Genomic DNA, 6,471 nt, shown 5'->3' on the forward strand with positions numbered 1-6,471 from the left:
TACACAATTTGTATCAAATGTAGAAAGGTCAAATTCGGAATAAAAATTGTATTGATTGAGCCAGAAGTATTGTACAAGCTATATACCGTTGGAAAGATAATTAAGTTAGCTTTCCAATAAATTTTACAGAGCTGGATTTGGAGTTCTCTAGAAGGAGTTATGACCAATTCATTACAGCTTGTGTCAGACTTGGGATTTTCAACGACTCCTTTGTTTTTCAACTTCATTTGTTTGTTTTGTTTCAAGTTTGTCAATGTGTAAGGTAAGTCTACCATCAATGATGATGGGCTAACATTAAGTTTGTCAATGATAGCATTAATTATAGTAGGCTAGCATTAAGTTTGTCAAAGATAGCATTAATTATGGTGGGTTGGTGAAGACTTTTGAAGTATCCTTTGACAAACCTACTTGGAGGGTTGTTCCAATGTTTCCATTTGTATTTTTAGGATCTTGGGTTTCTTTTAGCCTATTTAAATTCAGCAACCTTGTATGTAAGAACATTAGAGATTAATGTTATTTGAATTTGAAAGATTATTCTTTCTTTGGTTCTTTTGAGAACTAGTGAACTTATCAAGAATTTGCATTCTTGTGGCGTTCTAAATTTAGACTTATCACTCACCTTCTCATCTATTTCTTGAGTGTGGCATCAATATCATTCTCTATACCTTTGGTTCATGTTTTCTTAAGCATTGGGTCAAGGTTTTGTTTGTCATAAATCTGTTTAGAACTTTCTTGGGAAGTTGAAACTACAAATTAAGTGTGGGTTTCAAAGTTTTATTGTGGGATTCACATCATTAAGCAATTCCTTGGTATTATTAATTATATCAGGGATTTTATTCCTCATGTTGATCACCACACCCGTCAGCTGTCAACCCTACTAAAAAAGAATCCACCTTCGTGGAACAACAACCACACACTTGCTGTCACAACTTTAAAGCAAATTGCGCAAAATCCGCCACCATTAAAGCTCATCACCGATGGCAGACGAATATTGCAGACTGATGCAAGTGACGAATCATGGGGGGCTATCCTCCTTGACGAAACAGATGGCAAGGAACAGTTTCATTGTGGGATTCACATCATTCAGCAGTTCCTTGGTATTATTAATTATATCGGGGATTTTATTCCTCATGTTGATCACCACACCCGCCAGCTGTCAGCCCTACTGAAAAAGAATCCACCTTCGTGGAACAACAACCACACACTTGTTGTCACAACTTTAAAGCAAATTGCGCAAAATCCGCCACCATTAAAGCTCATCACCGATGGCAGACGAATATTGCAGACTGATGCAAGTGACGAATCATGGGAGGCTATCCTCCTTGACGAAACAGATGGCAAGGAACAGTTTCATTGTGGGATTCACATCATTCAGCAGTTCCTTGGTATTATTAATTATATCGGGGATTTTATTCCTCATGTTGATCACCACACCCGCCAGCTGTCAGCCCTACTGAAAAAGAATCCACCTTCGTGGAACAACAACCACACACTTGTTGTCACAACTTTAAAGCAAATTGCGCAAAATCCGCCATCATTAAAGCTCATCACCGATGGCAGACGAATATTGCAGACTGATGCAAGTGACGAATCATGGGGGGCTATCCTCCTTGACGAAACAGATGGCAAGGAACACTTTATCACCCATGCCAGTGGACACTTTTCTGACACACAAATCCATTACCACAGTGTGTTCAAAGAAATTTTAGCTGTCAAGCATGGTATCCAAAAGTTCGAGTATCATCTTATCGGCTACCACTTTCTTGTCAAAATGGACAACTTAGCTTTTCCCAACATCATGAATTTTAAAGGGAAAAATGTTCCAGAAAAGATGTTACTTAGGCTTAAACACTGCTTTTCCAAATATGATTTCTCTGTGAACCATATAAAAGGAGACCACAACCTTATTCCTGATATGCTCTCACGACTTGCTGAACCAGAAAAATCCTTGTTCTTCATATCCTCAGATTATCATTTTCCTATCATTTTCATGGCCACTTCACTCCCCTCACAAGCCCTTACCCAAAAAACCTTTCCACTTGGAAAAGCTTTCACCACCGACTTTGCCATACAGGAGTTTGCAAAGAAAATTGTATTTAGGTTTTTCATGAAAGCCTATCTCTTATTAGACTCATTTCCCTTTTCCACTTTCCATCCCGAAAACTTGTTTCTTACAGGTTTGACCCTGGATCCTTCCAGAGACATTTTCGAAGATGAATTATGGTACATCTGGTGCTTAACTGTTCTCTATGCTACCAAACTGATTGTTCTAATAACATACACCTTAGACCATTTGCTCAATCCTGACAAATCTACCTCCCTCCTCTGGACGCTCCTTGAATGGTTTTCTCTGATTCCATGGTGGAGAATGAAACTTCAACAATTGTCTCAATTTCATAATTTGGACCGTTTGCCAACCCCAGAAGCAAAAATGTTCACATTTGTGTTCATTATTCATAGACCATACTTCCAACACCCAGATACCCACTTCTTCTGGACCCAAGACCAAGTTTTTGAATGGTTTACCACACCTCATCCATCCATCCTTGAGCAAGATGATAATTTCCTTTGTGAATTGAACCACCAGCCTGCTCCACACAAAGACATTTCTCACACCTCCCTTGGTCCACGGCATGATATCATCATGATCCCCACTCCTTCAGCAATTTTAAAGTCGAAATCCACGGGCATTATCATCAACGAAGAAAAACCAGACTTCACTAATTTTCTGTACCAAGATGCCCAAGACCCATGGGAAGCATTCTTGCCATTAAGCCAACATCTCCAGAACCTCCAACAAACTCCACCATCACATACCTCAGATGATCCAACCCAATAAAGCCAGTTCTAGCAAACCACCTGCGTCCAATGACCACCCATCTTCTGATTGGTGCAAGATATTTTGCCCTTATCCACCCTGTTGCCCAGACCATCAACACCCACCAGAAACTCCACGTCTATCACTCAAAGTCCTCTTTTCAAAAGGTAAAGACGAGACCGACAGATCATCTGACGAAGACTACATGAATCTCTCATCTCCATGATTCATGCAAAATGGCATCTTTTACTTTTCAAGTTTGTAATAATTAAAGCATGAGTTATGCTTTAATTTGTCCTTTTCCTTTAGCTTTTGCTTTTGCTTTTCAAGTTTGTAATAATTAAAGCATGAGTCATGCTTTAATTTGTCTTTATCGCTTTTTCTTTTTCAAAAGCTTGTCGTTTGTAATTATGTGTTTTCTTTTCAAAAAGTGATAGGGGTCCTGTCCTATCCTTTTTCTTGGTTTGCCTCCTATATAAGCTCGGCTTCTCTTTGTTAGAAGCAAAGATAGCAACTTAATAAAATCTCTAGCCTTCTAAAATCATGAGTTTCTAATTTCTCTTTTTCTCTCTGTCAATGAAGCTCTAAACGTTTTTAAACATAAAACAAAAACTTACATCTGTTCATTTTGAAACTAAAAGAAGTATGCTCTGCACTTGCCTTTTGCAAGGATCTTGTGCATCAGAAAACTTTTGATAATTTCTTATCTGGTTTGGTTCCCTGTTTTAGACTAAAGGAAAGTCTCTTTTGGGTTATATAACCCGACATGAAAATGTTTCAAAGCTTTTGATCTCAGAGGTATATCGGCTGGAAACCCAAACTTGCGGACTACTAGTCCAAAGAACAGTTTTAACTGTTATAGTTCTGGTATAACAACGCCACGTATTCTCACTGACCTTATGGTATCATTTTCTATTGCATTGTTATGATTATAAATTTATTTATGTATTTGATTGTTGCTATTATTATTATTTTACTATTAATATTAGTACTAGTATTAACATAAAATTAGTACTCGGACTTATTTGTTATTGGGCCAAGTTTTAGCTCAAGCCCATTTTCGTCATTTTATCCAAATCATTACTAGGAAAAAATTGGAAAAACTAGCTATAAATAGATGGTTCTAGGAGAGAAAATGAGAGCGAGCCTCTTCTCTTCCTTCCTCGTCGGCCATTGAAGAAGTTTGAGAGGTGGATAAAGATTTTTGGGTGGCTTATATCATTGGAGTGTAAAAATTGTTGGATAATTGTGGAGATGATTAAGGTATTTAAGTGCTTTATTTCTTGTATAATCTTAGATCTATTGGGTTTTATCTCTATGATTATGTGTTGGGAGTTATAATTCTTGATGTTATTGCATGATTTTCATGGGTATTGATTAAATGACAACCTTGAGGATTAAGGAAATATTGTGCTGGATTTTTATGACCGTGACTCACTGCGAAAATTATTTAAAATTATGCATTTTAAGTTAAGAAAATTTGTTCATATCCGCTGAAGTAGACATCTTGGGCGTTACTTTGTTACCACTCCGTTAACTTGAGACTTTTCAAACCAGTTTTCTTTGCTAGGTTATACAACCCTAAAACAGCTTTCCTTAGCTTAAAACGGGTACCAAACCAGATAAGAAAACAGCTAAAGACCGTCTCAAGTGTTCTGATACACAGGATCCTTCATACAAAGGCAAGTGTAGAGCATACTAACTTGGTTTTGAACAAACTCGTTTTTAAAATTTTCCTTATTCTTTTTCTTATCTATTTCAGAGCTCCATAGAACTTAAGAAAGAGGAGTTTAGAGAGACATGGATAATAGAACACTCAATATATTACTTTAAGGCTCACCTCTTCCTTAGTGAAAAACTAAGAGGAGGCTCCCTTATATAGGGATTACAACGGGAGAAAGCCAAATTTTGAAAAGTGAGACAGGACCCTCATCTTTTCAAAAAGCAAACAACTTTAATAAAGTAAAGTAGGGATAGGGACCCCTAACTTTATCTTTTACATAAAAAGACAAGACATAAAAGCTACTTTAATAAAGTAAAGTAGGGATAGGGACCCCTAACTTTATCTTTTACATAAAAAGACAAGACATAAAAGCTACTTTAATAAAGTAAAGTAGGGACAGGACCCCCTAACTTTATCTTTTACATAAAAGACAAGACATGCGGCGGAGATTACGGAGAGGATAGATTCATCCCGTAATCATCTGAGCTGGAGCTGGATTCAAATCTGCGGTAGTTGACGCAGCTTTTGTGGCAATTGGCTCCATGAGGTTCACAGAATAAGGTGCACTGTTCTAGATAAGTAGGGCCATCATACTGAGGACATCCTTTAGCATGGACAATCCCGGGAATGCAGAGAGATCTGCATTGTGATGGTGGATGAGTGATGATGGGCTCAGATTGTGAAATGACTCGTGATGACTGGCCTTGTTCTGGTGGAGTCTGAAACTCTTGGAGGAGTTGACTGAGCGGTAAAAAGTCATCTTCAGGATCCTGAGAATCCTGGTAGTAAATCTGTGGAGGAGTATCTGGACGTTCTTCTTTGATAATAATACCTTTGCTAGAACCAGAAGGATTAGGTACCATGAACATGTCATGACGAGGTCCAATAGAACTGGAGATGATGTCTTGTGGTGGTGGAGGAACATGATTTAAGGACAGGAGATGATTCATGAGAGCCTTTTTGAACATGGGGTCTTGATCCAGTGTGCTGGGATGAGGGGTTGTGTGGTAGTGGCTGATTTGTGGTTGAGCAAAGAAGGCGGCTGTCTCTGGGTGACGGAAATATGGTCGGTGAACTATGAACACGGATGTGAATTTTTCAGCTTCATGAGAAGGGATGGTGGAAAGATGATGGTTGTGACTAAGCTGCTGGAGTTGGGATCTCCATTGAGGAATAGGAGAGAACCATTCTAACAGAGTCCATAACAGAGAAGTAGCCTTGGAAGGATTATTGAGGGTGTTGACTGTGTAGGCTAAGGGGATGATTAACTGAGTTGCATGGAGTGCAGTTAAGCACCAGAAATACCAGAGTTCATCGTCACTGATATCTCGGACAGAGGGGATGAAGAATCCGGTGAGGAAGAGATTCTCGGGATGAAAAGTGAGGAACTGATTGTGAGGGTTTTCTTCAAGGAAGAAAGCTTTCATGTAGTAGCGGAAAAGAAATTGTTTAGCAAACTCCTGAAGGCGGTAGAGGGAAGGAAAAGTTTGTACAGGCCGTGGGAAGGTCTTTTGGGTAAGAGCCTTAGAAGGCAGAGAGGTAGCAGTAGATCTAGTAGCCATGAAGATCGGGAAGACTGGGGAAGTGTAGAAGATTGGAGAGGCAGGTGTCTGAATGCGAGATAGGAAATCTGGAATGAGGTTCTTTTGTCCTTTTATATGTGCAACATCAAATTCATATCGGGAAAACCATTCCTGCAACCGAAGTAACTGGCTGTTGGGAATCGTTTTACCTTTAAACTGGAGGACTTTAGGGAAAGAGGAATTATCCAATCTGATCAGGAATCTATGGCCAAGGAGGTGGTATTCGAACTTTTTGATGCCGTTTTTTACGGCAAGAATCTCCTTGTAGATCGTGTGATAGTGCTGCTGGGCTGGACTAAAATGTCCACTATCATGTCCGAATAAATATTCCTTTTTTGTCGATCTGT

Source organism: Citrus clementina, unplaced genomic scaffold (genome assembly GCF_000493195.1).
Source record: "Citrus clementina cultivar Clemenules unplaced genomic scaffold, Citrus_clementina_v1.0 scaffold_1, whole genome shotgun sequence".
Taxonomy (NCBI): Eukaryota; Viridiplantae; Streptophyta; class Magnoliopsida; order Sapindales; family Rutaceae; genus Citrus; species Citrus x clementina.